Genomic DNA, 23,852 nt, shown 5'->3' with positions numbered 1-23,852 from the left:
TATCACCATTATTATTAGAACCCATGTAATAATTTTTTTCCAGGTCTTGGTACTAGGAAAAGCTGTGTTTCCTTTGACCAGCTGGTTCATTTGTGTTGCATAGTCATCATGATTCTTGTAACCTATGCTATTTCTCTCTTTGCAAGGGAGCTCAGAGTCAAATGTGTTGCTCTTGTGGCATATAGTTTGTATGAATCTACCTCTGACTTCATCTTATTTTCCTCCCTTATTTTTTCTTTGCCCCAGCCTTGTCACTTTTTTCTTTTTAATGCTAATGCACTCTGTGAACTATCTCGAATTTTTTTGAAATAATATGGAAATAAAAAGTAATCTTTATTACAGCATGTGCCCATGTTGAAATTTCAGATTAATTTTCATTTAATGTACCTTGAGTTGTTGGCTGCTTCTTGATGTCAGGGAGGTGCTATAATTTTCATTAAGATATCTTGAATTTCATCAGAGGATGGGTTACTTCTGGGAAGGTTACTATTGACAGCCAGTCCTGTTGATGGTATGGATTTTCTGTTAAGCTTTAATTGCAAGTATTTTTTCTTGGCTTGTTGTTGTTTGGTTTTTCCCCTTGACCTTTGCTTCAGTAGTCTCTTGCAGATATTTTTCTTTTGAGGGGGTGTCATTTTAAGAACTTGTAAACCCTAAGTCTTTAAAAATACTCTTCAGAGTACTTTTTTAAAATACATTTTTATTGACTTTTATCATAGGTGTAGCATAGGCAGAGTAAAAGCTATATGTGTTGTTACTGATTTTCTTTTAAAAATCAGAATGCTAATGTATTGATTTTCAAGAGAAAAAAGGAAATGTTCAAAGCCTAAAACATTCCTGGATATTCTGGTTATGTCACTAGCATGTTCTTTCTTCCAAGCAGATGTATGTGGGGCTGATGTTATTGCCTTTTTGGGAGGGTGGTAATTAAAAAAATAAAAATCAATCAATCAGGATTGGCTGTAAAAAAAAATTAAATCTCACCTGGGGATGTTTTTATTGACTTGAGAGAGAGAGAGAGAGGAAGGGGGAGGGGGAAGAGAGAGAGAGAGAGAGAGAAACATAGATCAGCTCCCTCCCATACATGCCCCCACTGGAGATTGAACCAACAACCTAGGTATGTGCCCTGACTGGGAATCGAGCCAGCAATCTTTTTGGTGTCCTGGACAATGCTCCAATCAACTGAGCCACATGACTGGGCTGAAGTGTCTTTTAAGTCTTTTTTAAATTTGTAAATTCCTTCTTCTTTCCCCCCTCCCTCCTCATCCTTATAGATTATTGGTCAACCTGGTTTATCCTGTACAGTTTATTATAGTCTGAAGTTTGATTTAGTTTAATATGTTTCTCTATCCTCTATATAATCTATAAGTTGGTAGTTTGATATAGAAGCTTGATTAAAGTTTAATTTGGGGGTGGGGCACAAGATGACCATAGTTGGTATTGAGACATGTATAATGTCTTGTCTTTTTGTGATGTTATCAGCTGTTGGTATTGCTGTTGGCTTTTGAAAATCCTAAATTGTCTAGATAAGAAAGGGGAAACATTGCTTGGAAATGGTAGAGTCTACTCTGTACACATAGGACTCCTGGTGACCATTTTGAAAGTACAACAGTGTGGTGTGGAATCAAAGAAGACCTAGGTTTTAGTCTTGGTTCCCTTGTTTAGGAACTGTTTGATCTTACATAATTAACAGCAACAACAGTAGCAGCAGCTACCATTCAGCTAATGCTTATTTTACACCAGGTTCTGTGCTAAGTGCCTTATATACATTGTGTAATCTAATCCTCATAACTACCCTGTAAGCTCAGGCATCTTTTTTTAAAATATATTTTTATTGATTTCAGAGAGTAAGGGAGAGAGGAGAGAGAGATAGAAACATCAATGATGAGAGGGAATCATTGATCTGCTGCCTCCTGCACACCCCCTACTGGGGATCAAGCCCGCAACCTGGGCATGTGCCCTTGACCGGAATCAAACCCGGGACCCTTCAGTCTGCAGGCCAATGCTCTATCCACTGAGCCAAACCAGCAAGGGCAAAGCCCAGGCATCTTTATTTTGAGGTTCACTTGGCTGAAAAGTAGTGAAGCAGGGATTCCAACCTTGCTTGATTCCAATCTTTGCTCTTGATCTCTTTGTTCTCCCATCTATATATATAAACGCCTAATATGCAAAGTATCCCCTTGGGAATTCGACCAACGGGGAGTTCAATTGCTCACTATGCTGTGCGCTGACCACCAGGGGGCAGCGTGGAAGGAAGGAAGGCCCCGGCTGCCAGCTGGCGGCTGGAGAAGGGAGGCCCCAGGGAAGGGAGGCCCCAGCCGGCAGCCAGCAGCCGCTAGAGACCCTTCCCATGCACTAATTTCGTACACTGGGCCTCTAGTATCTGTGAAAAGGGCTATAAGTATAGCTGCCTTATCTATCTTGTAGGGGAAATGAAAAATTGTGTGTGACAGTTCCTTGAAAAATATTATAGATGTTAAAATGAGAAGTGTGCTGGTTTGACAGTAGAGGCCTTTGCCTTTGGCTAAATAATAGTGAAAAGTTTGGATGGAAAGAACTCTTCGGTCATTTTCTAACTTCTTGTTTCCATTACTATTGCTGTTGACATATGGGAGAGTTTCCGTCTCTTGTTAAAATGGACAGTGATAGAAATTTTATGTGTGGTAAATGTCAGTGGTCACTTAAGAGTTGCTGGGTGAATAGTGATGTCTTAGTTTTACTTCATGGGCCATATAGGTAGGCTTAATCCAAATATTTTTAAGTGAGAGAGCAAGAGCATAGTCACAGTTCTTTTATTAAAAGTAGGGGGAGTGTTAACTGAATTTGTGATGTTATATTTCTTTAGCTAGGTTGTGGGTATGTCATATATGTTAAAATTATTTTCAATGCCTTTTTGTATGTCTGAAGTATTTTATGATGAATAATATCATTAAAGTGCTGATCACTAGTATTTGCATGTGTAATAGACTAAGAAAGAAATAGGTATGAAGTTAGTACTTTTAGGTCTAACCTTCAGCAGTTTGTTATCAATTTATAACTTGTAGCAATTTGTTATGGTAAATTGGTAATGAGTGCATGGAGAACTGTGTTGAGAAGAGATCTATGATCATTTCCAGCTTAATGGCAGAGTTGTTGTGATTGATGACTAATGCCTGCCCTGTGCAGACATACAGAGTTTTAGGAATATGTGCTTTTCTCTTGCTAAGCCTTGGTAAAGTGTTTATCAGAAAGTCCCAGGGCTTGACCTGATCACATTTTCTTGGCACTCTGCTTCTTGTAATTCTTCTGTGACTCTGATTCATGTTGTCATATTATATTTCCTATGGTGAAATATCTAGAATTTCATTGTGATATTACCAAGAAAGATTTCCCATTTATTTTTATTTATTAATATTTTTATTGAGTTAATAATTCCTATACCATAAAGTCACCATTTTAAAGTGTACAATTCCAATGACAACAGACCCCACAGAAATACAAAGGATTGTTAAAAAATACTATGAACAACTCTATTCCAACAAACTAGACAACCTAGAGGAAATGGACATATTCCTAGAAAAATTTGTTAAACAATACTATGGACAGCTCTACTCCAACAAACTAGACAACCTGGAGGAAATGGACAAATTCCTAGGAAAGTACAACATTCCAAAACTCAATCAGGAAGAATCTAAAAACCTCAATAGGCCAATAACTATGGAAGAAATTGAAGCAGTCATCAGAAAGCTTCCAGCAAACAAAAGCCCAGGACCAGATGGCTTCTCAGGGGAGTTTTACCAAACTTTCAAGGAAGAACTAAAACCTATCCTCCTCAGACTACTACAAAAAATTCAGGAGGAAGGAACACTTCCAAGCTCATTCTATGAAGCCAGCATCACCCTAATACCAAAACCAGGTAAAGACAACACAATGAAAGAGAATTACAGGCCAATATCCCTCATGAACATAGATGCCAAAATCCTCAACAAAATCTTAGCAAATCGGATCCAGCAGTACATCAGAAAGATCATACACCATGACCAAGTAGGATTTATCCCAGGGATGCAAGGATGGTACAATATCCGCAAATCAATCAACGTGATACATCACATAAACAAATTGAAGGAAAAAAACCACATAGTCATATCAGTTGATGCAGAAAAAGCATTTGACAAAATCCAATACCCTTTCTTGATAAAAACCCTCAGCAAAATGGGAATAGAGGGATCGTACCTCAACATAATAAAAGCCTTATATGACAAACTTACAGCCAACATCATATTCAATGGGCAAAAACTAAAACCATTTTACCTAAGAACAGGAATGAGACAGGGATGCCCACTTTCACCAGTCCTGTTAGACATAGTACTGGAAGTGCTAGCCATAGCAATTAAACAAGAAGAAGAAATAAAAGGTATCCAAATTGGAAAAGACATAAAACTGTCATTATTTGGAGATGACATGATACCGTACATAGAAAATCCTAAAGACTCCATCAAAAAGTTATTAGACTTATTAAATAAATTTGGCAATGTAGCAGGATACAAAATTAACACCAAGAAATTTATGGCATTTTTCTACACCAATAGTGAACTTACAGAAAGAGAGATTAAAAAGACAATCCCATTTACCATTGCACCAAAAAAAATTAATATCCCTAGGAATAAATTTAAAAAAGAGGTAAAAGACCTCTACTCAGAAAACTACAGGACGTTGAAAAAAGAGATAGAGGAAGACATAAAGAGATGGAAGAACATACCATGTTCTTGGATTGGTAGAATCAACATCATTAAAATGTCCATACTGCCCAAAGCAATCTATAAATTCAACGCACTTCCCATTAAAATACCAACGGCATATTTCACAGACCTAGAACGAACTCTCCAAAAATTCATCTGGAACAAAAAACGACCCCGAATAGCTGCAGCGATCCTGAGGAAGTACAAAGTAGGTGGGATCTCAATACCAGATATCAAGCTGTTTTACAAAGCCACTGTTCTCAAAACTGCCTGGTACTGGCACAAGAACAGACATAGAGACCAATGGACTAGAATAGAGAACCCAGAAATCGACACAAACCACTGTGCTCAATTAATATTTGACAAAGGAGGCAAGAACATACAATGGAGTCAAGACAGTCTCTTCAATAAATGGTGTTGGGAAAATTGGATAGATACGTGCAGAAAAAATGAGACTAGACCACCGACTTACACCATACACAAAAATAAACTCAAAATGGATAAAGGACTTAAATGTAAGACAGGAAACCATAAATATTAGAGGAATGCACAGGCAGCAAAATCTTAGACATATGCCGAAGTAATATCTTCACCTATACAGCTCCTAGGGCAATGGGAACTAAAGAGAAAATAAACAAACGGGACTACATCAAAATAAAAAGCTTCTGCACAGCAAAAGAAACCATCAACAAAACAACAAGAAAACCCACTGCGTGGGAAAACATATTTGCCAACGTCATATCTGATAAGGGCCTAATCTCCAAAATTTATAGGGAACTCATACAACTTAACAAAAAGAAGATAAACAATCCAATCAAAAAATGGGCAAAGGACCTAAATAGACACCTTTCAAAAGAGGACATTCAGAAAGCCAAGAGACATATGAAAACATGCTCAAAGTCACTAATCATCCAAGAGATGCAAATCAAAACAACAATGAGGTACCATCTCACACCTGTCAGAATGGCTATCATCAACAAATCAACAAACGACAAGTGCTGGAGAGGATGTGGAGAAAAAGGAACACTCGTGCACTGCTGGTGGGAATGCAGACTGGTGCAGCCACTATGGAAGACAGTATGGAGTTTCCTCAAAAAACAAAACATGGAACTCCCATTTGACCCTGTGATCCCACTTCTAGGAATATATCCCAAGAAACCAGAAACACCAATCAGAAAGGATATATGCACCCATATGTTCATAGCAGCACAATTCACCATAGCTAAGATCTGGAAACAGCCTAAGTGCCCATCAGTAGATGAATGGATTAGAAAACTGTGGTACATCTACACGATGGAATACTATGCTGCTGTAAAAAAGAAGGAACTCTTACCATTTGCAACAGCATGGATGGAACTGGAGAGCATTATGCTAAGTGAAATAAGCCAGTCAATGAAGGAAAAATACCACATGATCTCACTCATTCATGGATAATAAAGACCATTACAAACTTTTGAACAATAATAGATACAGAGGCAGAGCTGCCTCAAACTGATTGTCAAACTGCAGTGGGAAGGCCAGAGAGGGTTGGGGGGCAGAAGGGAGGGGAGTAAGAGATCAACCGAAGGACTTGTATGCATGCATATAAGCAAAACCAATGGACATAAGACACTGGGGGGTAGGGGAGGCCAGGGGATTGTCAAGGAAAATCTAATAAAAAAAAAAATAAAAGTGCTTTTGGGGAAATTGCAGTTCCAATTAGACCCATAGGCCAGGGGGGGGGGGGGGGGGGGGGACAGTGGGCAGATAAGGACACATATGAAATACCTTAATAGAGAAAAAAATCTAAAAAACAAATAAAATATACAATTCCATGGCTTTTAGTATATTCACAAAATTATACAACTATAATCAATAATACCTGGCTATTTCATTACCCCAAAAAGAAATCCCATGGAATCATACAGTATGTGACCTTTTATGTCTGGCTTCTTTAACTTTGCATAGTATTTTCAAGGTTCATTCATTATAGAATGTGTTAGTACTTCATTCCTTTTTATGGCCAAATAATACCCTGTTGTATGATATACCACACTTGGTGTATTTGTTCAACTGTTGATGAACAAATATTTAGGTTATTTCTACTTTTTGACTGTCATGAATAATGCTGCTAATAACCTTCATGTACAGGTTTTTACATGGACATATGTTTTCCTTTCTTTTGGTTGTATACGTAGGAGTGGAATTGCTGGGTCATATGGTAGCTCTGTGTCTAACATTTTGAGGAACTACAAAGTTTTCCAAAGTGGCTGTACCATTTTACATTTCTACCAACAGTGTATGAGGTTTCTGAGTTCTCCATATCCTTGCAAATATTTATTATATGACTTTTAATATATATTTTTAAAAATATATTTTATTGATTTTTTACAGAGAGGAAGGGAGAGAGATAGTCAGAAACATCGATGAGAGAGAAACATCGATCAGCTGCCTCCTGCACACACCCTACTGGAGATGTGCCCGCAACCAAGGTACATGCCCTTGACCGGAATGGAACCTGGGACCTTTCAGTCCGCAGGCCGACGCTCTATCCACTGAGCCAAACCAGTTACGGCTTTTTAAAATATTTTTGATATTTTTATTTATTTCAGAGAGGAAGGGAGAGAGATAGTCAGAAACATCGATGAGAGAGAAACATCGATCAGCTGCCTCCTGCACACACCCTACTGGAGATGTGCCCGCAACCAAGGTACATGCCCTTGACCGGAATGGAACCTGGGACCTTTCAGTCCGCAGGCCGACGCTCTATCCACTGAGCCAAACCGGCTAGGGCTAGTATATGACTTTTTAATTTTAGCCATACATTGTAATTTTGATATGCATTTCCCTAATGACTGAGATGTTGAGCATCTTTTTATATGCTTATTGGCCATTTGCACATCTTTCATAAAGAAATGTCTATTTCAATCTTGTGCCCATTTTAAAATTTGGTTGTCTTTTTATTATTAAACTTTGAGAGTTCTTGATATAAGTCCCATATCAGATATATGACTTGCAAATATATTTTCCCCTTATGTGGATTGTATTTTTACTTTCTTGATGGTGAGTCCATTGAGGCACAAAAGTTTTACATTTTGATGAAGTCCAATTTATCTATTATTTTTCCTTCTTGAGCTTTTGGTGTCATAGCTAAGAATTCTTTGCCCAACTCAAGGTCATGAAAAATTAATGCCTATGTTTCTTTTCTAAGAGCTTTAAGTTTTATTACTTACATTTGGGTCTTTGGTTCATTTTTAGTTAATTTTTCTATATGGTGTGAGGTAGATTCCAATTCTTTTTGCAGTAGAGAAAAGGTCATTATCTTCTAAATATATACATCAGTAAGACCTTTCATGTTCACCTCATTTAATATTTTAATCAATATGTGATTTTCTGCCACTTCATTGGTTTCACCTTTGACTCCCTGCTAATGAGTATTTTGTGGGTCTTAAATGGAATTTCTTTACCAAAGCCATATTCACCTTTGCACTTATCATAAAATGTCAGAATTAGGAGGAAGTTTATTGATCATATATAGTCCAACCTCTTATCTGAGTAGAGCCCTCAGCATCTGAGACAGAAGGGCTTTCACCTTCTTCCTGGACTGTGAGATCATTAGTTCTAGATGGTGAGCAGTTATTAGGTTCAGCAATTTCTCCGGCCAGCTCTAGAAGCACTTAGTATATGTAAGGACACATTTATATGTACTATCAAATGAACAGGCCCCTGGAACTGTGTGGCTCTGGGTCTGTGACTAACTTATTCTTGTATAAAGGCAGTCATAATCCATTTGACCAGTTTAGTTGAAAAATAGCAAATTTTAATTTCTTGGCAATAACATAGTCACATAAGCATTGGTAATAGTCTTCATTTTTATTTGATTGAACTCTGTGGAGCAAATAATATTCTAGTCTCTATAGCAATTGTGACTTAAATGAATAATATTGACAGATTAATAAAATTAGGATACTGGGTAATAAAATGTAAACATAAGTAGAAAGTTAAGTTTTTTATGGCTTAGATTTTGACATTGAAAAACATCTATGGTCATTTAGTAAAAAGTAAACATGATATTAAGTTTAGTATAATGAGTGTCAGGTGAATCTGCAAAACTAATAGTTATATTAACTATTCATAGTTTAAAGAAGAGATCGTACCAATTCATTGAAAAAAAGAAGCAAGTGTGCAAGCCAGAAGGGAGCTTATCATATCTTGACCCTTGCTCAAATTCGGGGCATCAGAGTACGTTATAGCTGTCAGATCTAGTTTAACATTGAGAAAGAGCTTATCTTTTATTTTAAAAATATTATTATTAAAAACATGTTTCCTGTGAGATTTCTAAATTATTAAAGGCACATTTAGGAATAATTTATTTTAGGGACATTTATTTTGGCACCCTTTGTTAAATTTACTTCTCCTTTGGTATTTTGAGAGCTTAAAGGTGATTCATGTTATATTACTTGGAGGAAGGCTAGCTTGCATTCTTGCTTGTTTTTGTCCCCCTGTTATGAAAGGAAATTAGAATATTGTGGAAAATAGGAAAAATATTTAAAAATAAAAGGAAGAAAAAAAGCAAGTAAAATAAGCAAGTAACTAACCATATCTTCTCCTGTCTCTACACAAAAGCTATTAATATTTTGGTGGACTTCTGAAGTTACAGTCTGGATTTCTAATTTATTCAGAATTTTTCGGGTGTTTTTTCCAAAGCAAATAATTACTCTTTAATTCATTGGATCTGGAGTTAAAAACAAACAACAAACAAAAACAAAGATTAAACAGAAACTCTCAGTGAATCTCCTTCAAGAAAGAAATTCTTCATTTTGTCACTGAGGAAGTTCTGTCAGTCAGCCAGCTGGTAATGTCACCCTTTGAGTAGTTTATAACCTCCTATGTGCCGCCTCTTGGTGGTGAATAGACTGAGCCTTGCTCTGCATGTTATAAAGGCATGATGGACCCTGACCTATGAAATATATTTTTTCTCTTTATGAATATGAATGGGTTTTTCCTTTATTTGAGGGGGAGTGGAGACAAAAAGTTCATTAAACTGCAAAAAATTAGATGTCATTGTTGTTAACTGAACCTAACTAATGGCCACCCTTGTGAAATGTTAGTAATAATTATATTAGTAGAGATACACTTAAAAAAATTTGATCTAACCCCCTTTTAATTCTCAGTCTGGTACCTGACCTTTTTCTCTCTTCTCCTACCTGTCAGTGTCATCTTCCTCCCTTTCTCTGTTACTCCCTCAGTTTACATTGCTGCAAAACCCTTTTTTCCCCAATGTAATCTCCTCTTTCTATCCAACTTATTTTCATTTTTAAGATATCTTTTTATCCCAGTGATTATTTCCTGTACACCCCCCTCAACCACACATACACCCATTTTGTTTGGACTACACAGTGTTGTTGTTATCTGTTGAGTTTGAATGCTTTAATGATAGCATGTATTCTCTTCAGTAAGATATAGGCCCCACTTCTTCCTATTGCCTTTAACTTCTTATTTACACTTTTGCTACTTACTGGTAGGCTCTGGCAGGGATTAACTCCAAATTCTAAAACTAATAAAATCTAAAACTTTAACACTTGTACAAAGAAAAAAAAAAGCATAGTATAAAACTTTGTGACTATGCGTCTAAAGATTTCTTAGAACACAGAGGACATGATCCTTGGAAAAGAAAAAACATAACTTGGGCTTCCAGCGAAGTTAAGAACTTCCAACCTTTAAAAGACACTGTTAAGAGTATGAAAAAACAACTGTCAGAGAAATGTAAATCCAAACCAAAGTGAGATACCACTTCACACCCTCTGGGTTGGCTAGAATTTAAAAAGTCAGATAAAAACAAGTGTTGACAAGAATGTGGAGAAATCAGAAGCTGGTGATGGGAATGTAAAATGTTGCAGCCACTCTGGAAAGCATTCTGGCAGTTTCATGAATATCTCTCCTACTCCTCCAAGTCTTTGCTCAAATCTCACCTTGAGTAAAGGATGTGTACTTACATCATCCTATTTAGTGTCACAAGTTTCCCCCTCCCTTCCCCTTTACTTAACATTCCTCTTCCCTCCTACATATTATCTTCTAACCACCCCCAGTGCATACCACCTTCTAACATACTATATAATTTACTTATTTTATTGTTTACCTCTCCCCACTGAAATGTAAATTCTATGAGGGCAGGGTCGAGTAGTGTCTAGCTTAAAGTAGCCTCTCATTAATTATTTGTTGCATGAATGAATGAAAACTGGGACTGACTCCAAATTCTCTTGCCCTTAATCACAGTGATATACAGCCTCTCAGACATGTATTTTTGAGTTTTCGTGATGACTTTGTTTTTATAATGATGATTCAATAACTATACTACTTCATCTAGTTGTACTATATTTAAATGATTGATATTTAGTTTATTTCTGAAAGATAGAGCTACTCATTCAGCAAACGTTTAGAAGCCTTTAGTATCAGGCTTTGTGTGACAGCTTCATAAAGATAAAGAAAATATGGGTCTTGTCCTCAGGGAAATCTCAGACTATAATGGCAGTAGATATGTCAACAAGTATTGTAATGGTATCTGATAAGGGCACATATTAGAGGCATTTTGAAGTTACAAAGAGAGTACACCAGTTGTAGTACCCAACTCTGTGGGAGCTAGAGGTTGGATCCTGATTTGGGGGTGGTGTAGAAATGGGAGGAAGGGCACCTGATTAAGAAGATGCTATAATGAAAATGTACACTGAGTTATGGTTTTGGCCAGGTATTAAAATAGATTGGAAGTAGGCTAAATATTGTAAAGGATAAAAAGGTTGAAGTAAAACTTTAATTAATAACAATATAATTAATAACAATATAATGTTCTCTCGTAATTTATAGGCTAACACATTGTAAGTGGAGGATAAATCTTGCTTTTAAAGAAAGATCTGAAAGAAGTAATATATTTAAATTGCATTTACCTTAAAATATGTAGTATTCATACCCTTAGGAGAGGGTAAGATTGAGTTTTTAGAATTTCTTTAAACTATAAACAGTGGGTGTTATAAATTAACAGTTGTAAAGTGAACACATGTTCCAGGCACTCTCTTAACATTTTGCAAATGTTAATACAGAATAATATATTTTACCTTAATTATATGTATGGTCAAGCCATGATCATCTGTAGGTAGATTATTTGCATTTGGGGTATTCATTCATTTCAAACGACAACTTCATTGACTGCCCTTCTATCTTCTCGTCAATATCCTTCTCCCATTTGTTTTTACTGTATCTGACCCGCTTTAAAAAAATCATTATTTATTATTATACTTATTATTTATCATCTTTTTAAATTTTTTATATTTCAGTTACAGTTTGCACTCAACATTATTTTGTATTAGTTTTAGGTGTACTTTATCATCTATTTTTAAAGCTGTTAAATAGATTATGTCTTTCTACTACATTTGTTGATATTTGATGGGTCATAATGAGAGAGCAAGTGTCATGTAAGCCTGAGAAAAGTATACAGACTCATTTTTCTTAGTCTTATTTCTTAATTTCCTCCTTAATATTTCATTTATCCAAGGTTTTTCTCCAATTACAATTTAATCATTTGTATAAGTACAATTGGAAGTCATTTTTCCCAGTCCTACTTAATATCACAGACTCCTTCCCCTGCTCTCCAGGAATACAATTCTTAGAAACCATAGGGTTTTTAAGTATTTGAAGACTTGGAATTAGAGGAAAATTATGGGACAGAATCCATTTATGGGAGCTGATTTCAGACAAGGCAGATGATGGACTTTACACAAATATATCTTCACCAACATTGTCTGATGATTTTTTAATTTCACTTTGTTATGTTGCCTGAAGTTCTACTAAGCATTAATTTGGATAGATAAATACCTGCTTTTTAGATACCTCTGGTTAGGTTAAGAGTTTATAATAATTTTTATAAATTGTTCTAGTCAGATTGCCTCTCCACCTCTAGTTGTCATATTTAGTAGTTTTGATTTAAACAAAAGAAATGATCAACTTGTTTACCAGTAAGAGCTGGAAAAGGATCATTGTTTTAAATATATATTTTAAAAATTGATTTTAGAGAAAGAGGAAGGGAGAGTGAGAGAAAGAGATATATAAACATTGAGGAGAGAGAAACATTGGTAGGCTGCCTATTGGGGATTGAGCTCACAACCCAGGCATGTGCCCTGATCGGGAATCGAACTAGCGACCTCTTGGTGCATGGGACAGCACTCAGCCAACTGAGCCACACTGGCCAGGCAGGATCATTGTGTTAATAATTAAATTCATCTTGGTATTTATGTTGTGACATTTTAGTGAGTGAATCTTTATTGCGACTAACACTATAGAATTTTTAGCTAATCAGGGATATTTATTTTGGGAAAGCAGAAAAACCTGTTTCTTACACTTTACTTTTGCAATAATATGTCCCTGGGTATATGTTTCATATTTTTGGCTTTTGTCCAGCTTGTCTCAGGTGGCTTATTCTTTTCTCCTAGTGAGGCCCATTGTTCTTAATCTAGCTTTTGTTTTCACATAGGTACTTCCCACTAGTTTATAGTCTGTATGCAAATTAACTGTAATAACATGCATTATTTTAGTCATTCTATCTCAAGCAAAGTTAGTTTGCATTTTCCTTTCACTTCGTTCAGTACTTCCTTTAAAATGGTCAAGTCCAGAGTTCACACATATTTAAACTTGGATATATAGGACTTTGCAAATCTCCTCAGTGCTGGTAGGTAAAGGAGAGACTGAAATACCTCTTGGAGGTGGAAAAGTAAGAAAAAGAAAATGCATTCGTAAATATTTTAAATAGAAAATATCTTTTAAAAGGGGTTGAATGATTGCTATGTAGCCAAATTCTTGTGGGGATTTTTTATATATCAGGTTTCTTGACAGCCTCATCTCAGCAGTGTTAAAGTCTCATAATAATAATAAAAAAAATTATTCTACAGCCTCCTTAATGTTATGGTGCCAGACTACCTAGAGTGGCCGTGATGGATTACTCAGTTGAAAACTATCTTTGCTAATTTTTTGTTTCTAGGCTAGGGAGATGGGAACAACCCTTTTACCAAAAACCAACCAAATAAACAAAAAACTGACAAAAACCCATTTCCCTTTCTTGAAAGCCTACAAATATCAGCATTGGAAGGTAGTCATGGATACAAAAGATCACCCAGGTAGAATGTCGAGAGAGAACAGATGATTTAGGTGAAAGATCTTAGGAACATACATCTAAAATGAGAATTCTCCTAATAAGACTTTGAGAAGAAATGACTAAAATCATAGGACCAAAAATTTAGGAGAGTGTAAGCTAACAATTCTGAAAACATTATGCATATATACTAGTGTGAAATAGATGGATAGTGAATTGTGCAATACAGGTTTCTCACTTTTGGAGAGCGAGGTTACAGATAGCCATGCACAAGGGAAATGCTAGAACCATATAGTCCTGGGTTAGAGTTAGAGACATCAGTATGAACTCATGTTTAGCTTAATATAGATATGGATGCAAACGCATTGTAGATATGTATGTATATGGATACAGCCACATTATACATATGGTCTAGTATACAGACATATTTTCTAGCTCTGTCTACTGAAAGGACCTAGATATAATGACACCCCAGTAGCATTGAGCACACCAAGTACCCAAATTTTGATTTCTAATACTGTTATCCAACAAAAAGGACTAAAGCTCCTTGGAAAATGTCTGATTCCAGCACTGGGGCAGGGAAGATACAAATGAGCAGGGACCATTTTGTATTGCTGGAAAGTAAGAAAATGCTTAAAATCCAAACGAATAGGGTCTTGGCAGAAAGATAGAGTGCCATTCTGAAAGTGTACCCAATGACCAAAGCTTGAACAATCTGAGCAAAAATAAGTAATATAATACTGGGTTATAACCCAAGATATATGGTAAATATCCCTAAATCCATACTGATTAAAATCTGTGATTGAATAAATAAGTGCCCACACTTACTTATCTCGTACAGAGGAATTCCAGGTAATATATGCAGACACTTCCCTCCTTCAAGGAGGTGGAATTTAATTCTCTAGCCCTTGACTGTGGGCTGTACTTGGTGACTAAAAGGGAAGGATTATTTGTATAGATGGTGTTTAAGTTTACATAAGTCAAGAACCAAGGTATTTTCAAGGGATAGAGCACTGAAGAATATTGGTGATCTCAGTTGGAGCAGTTCTAAGAGAAAGGTAGATTTGGGGCTATAAATATATATGATTCTAACTTTAACCAACCTTATAGAGCATTAAATTTTTGTGTTCTTATTAGAAGAATTAATCACACATTGACAACTACTTAATGTATATCAAAAGCTCACTTAAAATATTAGATATAAGAAGATAGTTTGATGAATATCTTGTATATTCAGCTAGTTTCTTGTATTAAGTCTCAGCGAACAAAATATCAAGATCATGCCACTCAGTCACCCTGACATGAAAATGCCTGTACCTGTACTGAGTTCTGATTTAATGACATGCCATCTGCCTGTATAGAATCTATCTGTAAGGAACATCATTTGAATGATGTGTATTTTCTAAAATCGTACTTGAAACTATAGTCCAGTAGTTTCATTGTTCTTTGTATAAGTGCATGAAGTTCAGATTAAAAAAATTACGTTTTCCTCTTATCAAAAAATGAAAACTTTTAACCCTGAAAACAGACTCCAATTTGATACTCCGTGTTTAAATATGTTGATATCATGAACTTGATATTGTCTGTGTCAGTTGCCTATTGTCATATAATAAATTGCCTCAAACTTAATGGTGTAAAACCACTTTGAGCCCTGGCTGGGTAGCTCAGTTGGTTAGAGTGTCGTCCCAATAAACATGGTCAGGGCACATCTATACTAATAATCTATACTAATAAAAGGGTAATATGCTAATTAGACCGGGAGACCTACCCGGAGACCTTCTGGATGTCCTTCCGGACAAAGTCATGGTGGTGGGGCCGAGGCAGAGGCGGTTAGGGGCGATTAGGCCAGGAGGGGAGGGCAGTTGGGGGTGATCAGGCTGGCAGGGGGGTCAGTTGGGGGCCAAAAGCAATATGTAATTATATATGTGTTTTCCGATGGTCTTAGGCAACCCCTGTGAAAGGGTCATTCAACCCCCAAAGGAGTTGCGACCCACAGGTTGAGAACCGCTGCTCTAATTAATCCCCTTTTAATGTGTATGAATTTCGTGCACCGGGCCACTAGTACTAGTATAAGAATGCATAAATGGGTGGAACAACAAATCAATGTTTCTCTCTTCCTCTCTTTCCTCTCGCTCTCAAATCAATGAAATACATTTTTTAAAAACCACATTGATTTATGTTTTTATACAACTCTATGCGTCAGGAATTTGGGCAGAGAGGATTCTTCTGCTCTATGTGGCACCATCTGGGACCACTCACTCTGCTGGTAACCTGAGTGAGCTGGACAGGACAGTCTAAGAAGGCTTCATGCACATGTCGTGACCAACATCCTGTTGGTCAAGGCAAGTCACAAGGCCAGCCAAGATTCAAGGAGCTGGTAAATAGTCCCCATTTCTTGGTGGGTGGAGTGACATGTGTACACAGAGAGGGGAGGAATTAATGGTAGCCATCTTTGGAGAATAGTATCTGGCCATGCCAACTACCACAGTATCTTTTTTTTTTCTTTTTCTGATTGCTATTTATTTCAGTACTACATCTTTAAAGTTCTCATTTTAATGTTTATAGATTCATCAATACACAGTATCTATTTTTAAATTTTATATGCATAGTTTTATTGTGATGAATCTCCTTTACCTTGTATTTTAACGTGTAACCAATTCAAGTCCTTTTATAAATGAAGCAGCTTACAAATATTAAATAAAAAGTACCGTAATTTAATAGAAAAAAATTGGAATAATGGGGGCCTAGCTGACTGCCACTCTTATTGTCACTCACTATAAACTTATCTTGGATTAAGGAGCATCTTGGATTATTTAGAGTTGAAAATCCCTAAAACATTTTTGCTTAGTTATTGGGGCTATCTTCTGAGAGTTTGTTGCTTTAGCTTAGTTTCCCTGATTTGGAAGGTTTATTAATACATGTTCATATTTTTTCTCCCTGTTAAACCTTGTGGAGCACAATCTAGGAAAGGCTATCTTAATTTAAATCCAGATATTCTTTGACTCAGTAATTCCACTTCATTAGTGCACAGATAGGTTTTACAGCGTTGTCAATAGTGGCAAAATATTGGTAACAACATAAGAGTCCATTAATAAGAGACTGGTTAAATGAAACATGATGGTTTCATAAATATAAAATTATGAAATTATTAAAAGGAAGTATGAAGGATTTTTATAAAGAATGATATGAGCCCTAGCTGGTTTGGCTCAGTGGATAGAGTATCGGCTTGTGTACCGAAAGGTCTTGGGTTCGATTCTGATCAGGGACACATGTCTGGGTTGCGGGCTCGGCCCCCAGTTTGGGGTGTGCAGAGGCAGCCAATCAATGGTTCTCTCTCATCATTCTCTCTCTCCCTCTCTGAAATCACTAAAAATTTATTTTTAAAAAATATATATTTTATTGATTTTTTACAGAGAGGAAGGGAGAGGGATAGAGAGCTAGAAACATCGATGAGAGAGAAACATCGATCAGCCGCCTCCTGCGCACCTCCTACTGGGGATGTGCCCGCAACCAAGGGACATGCCCTTGACCTGAATCAAACCCGGGACCTTTCATTCTGCAGGCCAATGCTCTATCCACTGAGCCAAACTGGTTAAGGCTAAAAATATATATTTTTAAAAAGAATGATATGAAATAAGCTTTAAGATGTATTAAGTATTTTAATATGCCCCCATTTTTAAAATATATATGTAAATGCTTTTATATAAGCAGAATAAGTTTAAACACACAGTGAGGGAAGGAAGCTGGGTGATTGGGGGAAATTTCTATTCACTATAACCCTTTTGTACAGTTTACTTTTGTACCAGGTACATATATTAACTAAAAACTAACTTTTAGCCCTGGCTGGGTAGCTCAGTTGGTTAGAGCATTGTCCTGATAAGCCAAGGTTTTGGGTTTGATCCTCGGTCAGGGCACATATAAGAAACAACCAATGAATGCATAAATAAGTGGAACTGCAAATCTTTCTCCATAAATAAGAAAAATTTTAAAATAAAAATTAAGTTAAAAAAATGCTCTGATAGTTTTATTTCATTTGTTGGTTATTTCATTTCTTGTGTAAGGTAGAACATTGGAAGCTCTATTCAGAGATTAGTAGTCTAGCTTTAGGGAGCCTAAAGGAAAGATTAAACACATGTACCATGTAACTAGGCTCCTTGATATGAGTTTTTGTTTTTTGCATTGTCCAGATATTTTGCCCATTACTTTTATTCGATTGCTTATTTTCTTACAATTGTATTAAAAAGTTCTTTATATTCCAGAAACAAGTTCTTTAATAGGCATTTGTTTTGCAATTATTTTCTCCAAGTCTATGGCTTGTCTTTACATTTTCAGAACACTGCCTTTTCAAGAGCAGAAGTTTAAAATTTTAAGTGCAAAATATACAATTTTTTCTTCATGGTTTGTGCTTTTGGTGTCATATCTAAAACTCATTGCCTAACTCAGGTTGGCAAACTACAGCCCATTCAGGCCACTGCTTGTTTTAGTACGTAAAGTTTTAATGGAATATGGCCATGACCTAATGTTTACTCATCGTCTATGCTGCTTTCATGCTACAATGACAGAGTTTTGTATTTGCAACAAGACTGTATAGCCTACAAAGTCTGAAATGTTTACTGTCTTGCTCTTTGCAGAAAAAGTTTGCCAATTCCTGGATCCCCAAAATTTGTTCCTTTGTTTTCTTCCAGAAATCTTGCATTTTAAAATATTTAGGTGTATTTGTATGGACATGTAGGTTGAATTTTTTTGCTTGCTTTCTTTTTTTACCACATGAATTGTCAGTTGTTCTAGTACCAAAGTTGTGACAAAGACAATTATTTTTCCATTGATTGACCTTGATACTTTTGTTGAAAATCAGTTGACCATAAATATGTAACTCTGTTTCTGGACAGTATCTTCTCCATTGATTTGTATGTTTATCCTTATGCCAGAATTACAGTGTCTTAATTCTATAGCTTTATAGAAAATCTTGAGACCAGGTACTGTAAGTTTTCCAACTTCAGTCTATTTCAAAATTGTTTTTTGAGTATTCTAGTTTCTGTGCATTTACACAAATTTTAGAATTAGCTTGTCAGTTTTTACAGAAAGCCTGGTGGAAATTTAATTAGGTTTTACATTAAATTTATAAATTAACTTGGGAAGAATTGATAGCTTAACAGTATTGATTGATCTGTGAAAATAGTGTCTATTTATTGATGTCTGATTCCCTCACTTGGTGTTTTGTATTTTTGAGCACACAAATCTTGCATTTATTTTGTTATATTTAGCTTAGATATTTCTTTTTTAAAAATATTTTTTTATTGATTTTTAGAGAGAGAGGAAGGCAGAGGCATAGGGAGATAGAAATATCAATGAGAGAGGAACATCATCGATTGGCTGCCTCCTGCATGGCCCCCACTGGGGATCAATGCCCTGACCAGGATTGAAGTGGGGACCTCCTGGTTCCTAGGTCGATGTTCAACCACTGAGCCAAACCAGCTGGGCCTTAGGCATTTCTTTTTTGATGGCTAATATAATTGTTACTATTTTTTAAGTGTCTACCATGCAGAAATACAATTATAGTATGTTGACCTTGTATCTGCAATATGCTTAGTTCACTTGCTGGCTTTAGTGTTGGATTCTTTAGGGTGTTCTATATAGGCAATCCTATCACTTGTGAAAGAAGACTTCTTTCTTTTCATCTTTAGGTTTTTATTTCTTTCTCTTGCATTATTATACTTGCAATACAGTACAATGTTGAATAGGAGTTGTGAGAGAGATGTTCTTGCCTTATTCCCAGTCTTAGAGGGAAAACATTTCGTCTTTCATGATTATGTCTGATATCAGTTATAGACTTGTAGATTCATGTGCTATGTTGAGGACGTTCCCTTCTGTTCCTACTTTTCTGAGAGTTTTGAGTCATGAATGGCTGAGTTTTTTCTAATTTTTTTTGCATCTATTAAAGTGATCACTTACGTTTTAGTCTGTTGATATGGTGAATTAAATTGATGGATTTTTTTTCTATTGAACTAATATCACATTCCAGGGATAATATTATTTGATTATAATACACACTGCTTTTTAAAATATTGCTGGATTTATTTTTCTAATTTTGGTTAAGATAGTTTGTGAGAATTAATATTAGGAAAACTGCTGGGCAGTTTGGAATACAATTTAGATTAGATCAGACATCATTTGGAACGAAGGATTCAAACAATTAGCCCACAGAAAAGTGAAAGTCAGACTGTTTATCTGCTATCAGAAATTTATAAGCAGAGACATAATAAAATAAATGAAAAAGACAATGGTGGACAAATCTGGCCACCTAAAATAAAAACGATTAAAAGCCAATAATAGACTGAGAAAATGTTAAAAGTAAGTGAAAGAAATAGTATCTTCACATTATAAACAACCTACACAAATGTTAATAAAAACAAGAAGACCCCTCTCCCATCTCACCCCTTCCTCTCCCCATGGGTCTGTGAGAGGGAGAGTGTCAAAAATTTGGAAAGACAGTGTGAGTTATGGGATAAAGACCTGATTAATGGCATATAAAAGGGGTACTGGATAGCATTTAGTGTCTAACTGGATTTGAAGACCCTAATATTACATTATAGCAGGATCAGTCTACGTGTGTGTGTGTGTGTGTGTGTGTGTGTGTGTGTGTGTGTTTCAGAAGGTGATTGAGTTGCCCCAGGATTAGGAATTTGAGGGTGGTGACGTGGAAGAAAGAAGGTAACATACTAGGTGGACTGATAGCTTGGGTGACAACCAAGATTTTGAGACTGGTGATAGATAACACAGCAGCTGGAGAGATGAGAGTAGGTACAGTGCATGGAAGGGATTGAGGGTGGACCCAGATTAGAAAAAAAAATAAAGTGGGATATTGAATGACAAAGAGAAGTAGAGGGTGGGGCAGTCAGATGGTGTGAGTTTGAGGGAAGGAATGGGGTTGCTGGTGAGTTTGGTCTGGAAATGTCACCGTGGAGAAGGTCGATCTACTGTCTTAGCCTTCACTCTAGAACTTTCAGGAGCCAGATTTAGACTGGTGGCTGAAACGAGTGTTCAGTGATATGGTTGAGGGTGTAGAGGTGATTTGTTTTGATATGTAAATGGGGTCTCCAAAGGTCTTTGAAGAAAAGATTAGCAGGAAGGGGAGTAGTGGGGGAACACGTGAGTGACTAAGAAAGCATAGAGAACATTGTGGGCATGAAAATAGGAGAGAGGGTAGTTGGCCAGAATGGTTTGTGTTTTGAACAAAGTCCAAGGGTGACAAGGGTGAGAGCAAGGGTAGAATTAACTAGCAAGATTCCTGAATTGACCTGTGGAACAATGATTTTTTCTGGAGCCTGATCCACTGTGTCTTTGTGATCTAAAGGGAATAATAGTAACCCTGGGTGGTAAAGCCTAAAGCAGTTGAACTTTAATGAAAGCAGGTAGGGTTTACATTTCTTAAGCATTCTCTTATATCTACAAATTCCCCACTGTTTGGCATTAGCTTTGAGGTAGAGTGGGAAGATACAGCACTACCATTAGTTTAGTGAAATCCAATTTGTCTTATCCCACGGACAATGACTTGGGAATGAATAGTAGCCATCATATTGGGTGCTTCCTCATCATAGAGGTGATCTTCTGCTGGAAACCCTGTTTCTTCCTACTTTTCCATTTTACCTAAAACTGGGTACTGAGGCTACTGTTGCTGGGATGATGTCAGCAACTCTGATGAGTGAGCTAACAGTCACCAGCCCCTTGTCTCCTTGGAACACCGGTGCAAAGCAAATACCAATTTGCTGCATACCTTCTTTGGGGATCTGACTGCTTTAAAGCTAGTAACTAATTACCTCTTATCAACTTTCTTTCTTTTTTTCACCTTTAATCTTTAATTTCAATTTTTAAAATATTTAGGAGGGAGAAGAATAGGATTTGACATTTCTTTAACAACTAAAGCATCTGTATAAGGATCTTTGTTTGCTTGTAGGAAAACAGTGATGTGTTACAATATCTAAATTTAACCTGTAATATTTTTAGTAGACTAATTGTGTCTTCTTTCTCCTACTTTAGAGCTATCCACACTAATGGAAATGTAACTGGAACCGACTGATGAGAAAATCAAGGACCATCAGGCAAGATCGTGCAGTAGAAATTTTTGCTTCCAAATGAAGACACCAACATTTAGAAATTTCTACTTTCTAAGGTATTTGATGCATAATTTTGTTTTAATTTGACTCCTTGGCAGTCATTTTATAATGTTGGTTTTTATATAAATATTTCAGAAGTTTAAATTTTTATGCTGGAATGGTTAGCTATTGGAGAGTTTACCCCTCTCCCCACCTCACTTTTCCCCCAAACTGAGAAAAGATCCAGATTTTAAAAGGAGGTAATCTTTATCATTAGGAAAGTGTGTCCATTATATGAAATTAAGGTACATACCCTGTGCAGATTAAGACTCAATAAACTATGTGAGAAGAACTGAAATAAATAAATGCCAGTTTAATCATTACTTTATTTATGGCATGACCCTCTGAGACGAGCAACTGAATTCAGCACTCTGATAGAGCCTGCTCACACGATACGAGAGATCTTAGTGATTGTCCCTTCGTTTGGTTCGGAAACCTTCCTCTCCTATTCTCATTTGTTGTTAAGGATTTTTCTATTCACCAAGAAGTGTCACTTTTACTCCCTATAGACTGTGCCTGTAGGGCTTTTGGGATTTGATGGGTTAGTTTCACTTGCACCAGAAAACCGAGATATGTAAAGAATCAAGTGATACTTCCAAATTATGGGGTGGGTCCCCACTCTGAAGACTACATAAGATAACTGAAAACAATCATAGGAAACATCATGCTAATGGAAAACAAACACAGTGCTTCCTATTTTTCTAAAATACATATAAATTCCAAACAGGGTAGTTAGGTGTTCATGTAAAAAACAAATATTTTTTTAAATTATCTTTTTCCAAATATGCAGAAGGTATGGAAAGATAATTATTTTAGGGGATAGGTCCAAGTTGGTTGGTTCTTTGCATTCATTATAGAGGTTTATAAATTAATCATGCTGGGATATAGAAAAGATAAAAATCTGACAAAAATTTATCACTTATTACTTGGATTTATTTATCTCATTTCTGTTTTGGAAGAACATATAAAGTAGTAAATTCTAAAGTAATAAAAATCCATGATATTGAAGAATTCTAAGACTGCTCCAGTTTAAAAAAATGGATTACCTTCTAGAAAGGGGTGGTATAATTTGAGTAATTTTTGCCAAAGAAAGGTTACCTCAAATCAAATAGCAGATAAAAAAGAGTTAGCTTACTTTGATGAGAGGTTTTAGAACTCTGGCAGCTGGTAGATGTATCTGTACTTTTCTAAAATTTCTTGATGTCATCTCGAATCAAATGGTGATGATTACATATATAATTTGTCTTATTATCAGAACCATTTCTCTTAATTTTTGAAATATCTTTCCTTCTTACTTTCATTTAACAACATTAGTAGAATGTCTAAGCTTTGCAAAGAACGATTTTAGATATGTGGAAGAATATAAATTATTCTATAACTTTATTATGAATGAAGTTGAAAACATCTTTCATTCAGAGTATTTACTCTGGGGCTAGGGAGGCTAAATACACTAATCTGAAGACCATTTAAAAGCAATTATAAAATGAACACATAAAATCATAATTTAGAACCCCTTTCTGAGTAATATAGTTAAGTTCTGTATTCAGATCTCAACAAAAATTAAGATTAGGGAGTAGGAAGTTTGATCAGGTGAATTTACTGACTAATTGGTCTACTTAATGATTCTACTAGAGGCCCGGTGCATGAAATTCGTGTACTCGGGGGAGTCCCTCAGCCCAGCCTGCGCCCTCGCAGTCTGGGAGCCCTCAGGGGATGTCCGACTGCTGGCTTAGGCCTGCTCCTTAGTGCTGCTGCAGATGCGGGAGAGGCTCCCGCCACTGCTGCTGCGCTCACTAGCCATGAGCCTGGCTTCTGGCTGAGCGGCGCTCCCCCTGTGGGAGTGCACTGACCACCAGGGTCAGCTCC

The 23,852-nt window shown here is 36.3% G+C and overlaps 1 protein-coding gene across 3 annotated transcripts in view; it reads left to right on the top strand.

The window, feature by feature from the left end:
* The first annotated feature begins 9,440 nt into the window (after positions 1-9,440).
* NCOA1 (nuclear receptor coactivator 1) overlaps positions 9,441-23,852 on the top strand; it is a 129,920-nt gene continuing 115,508 nt past the window's right edge. For 2 of the 3 annotated variants that reach the window (XM_005874913.2, XM_014546673.1), the window contains exons 1-2: positions 9,442-9,552; positions 21,871-22,003. The gene's annotated coding sequence lies outside the window, so the exon portion shown is untranslated. Of the gene's footprint in view, positions 9,553-21,870; positions 22,004-23,852 lie in introns of all 3 variants that reach the window. The other variant, XM_014546674.1, reaches the window with a different exon arrangement.

Source organism: Myotis brandtii, unplaced genomic scaffold, assembly GCF_000412655.1.
Source record: "Myotis brandtii unplaced genomic scaffold, ASM41265v1 scaffold454, whole genome shotgun sequence".
Lineage (NCBI taxonomy): Eukaryota > Metazoa > Chordata > Mammalia > Chiroptera > Vespertilionidae > Myotis > Myotis brandtii.
The sequence above is the reverse complement of the archived record's forward strand: the minus strand, read 5'-3'. Positions and strand labels throughout refer to the sequence as shown.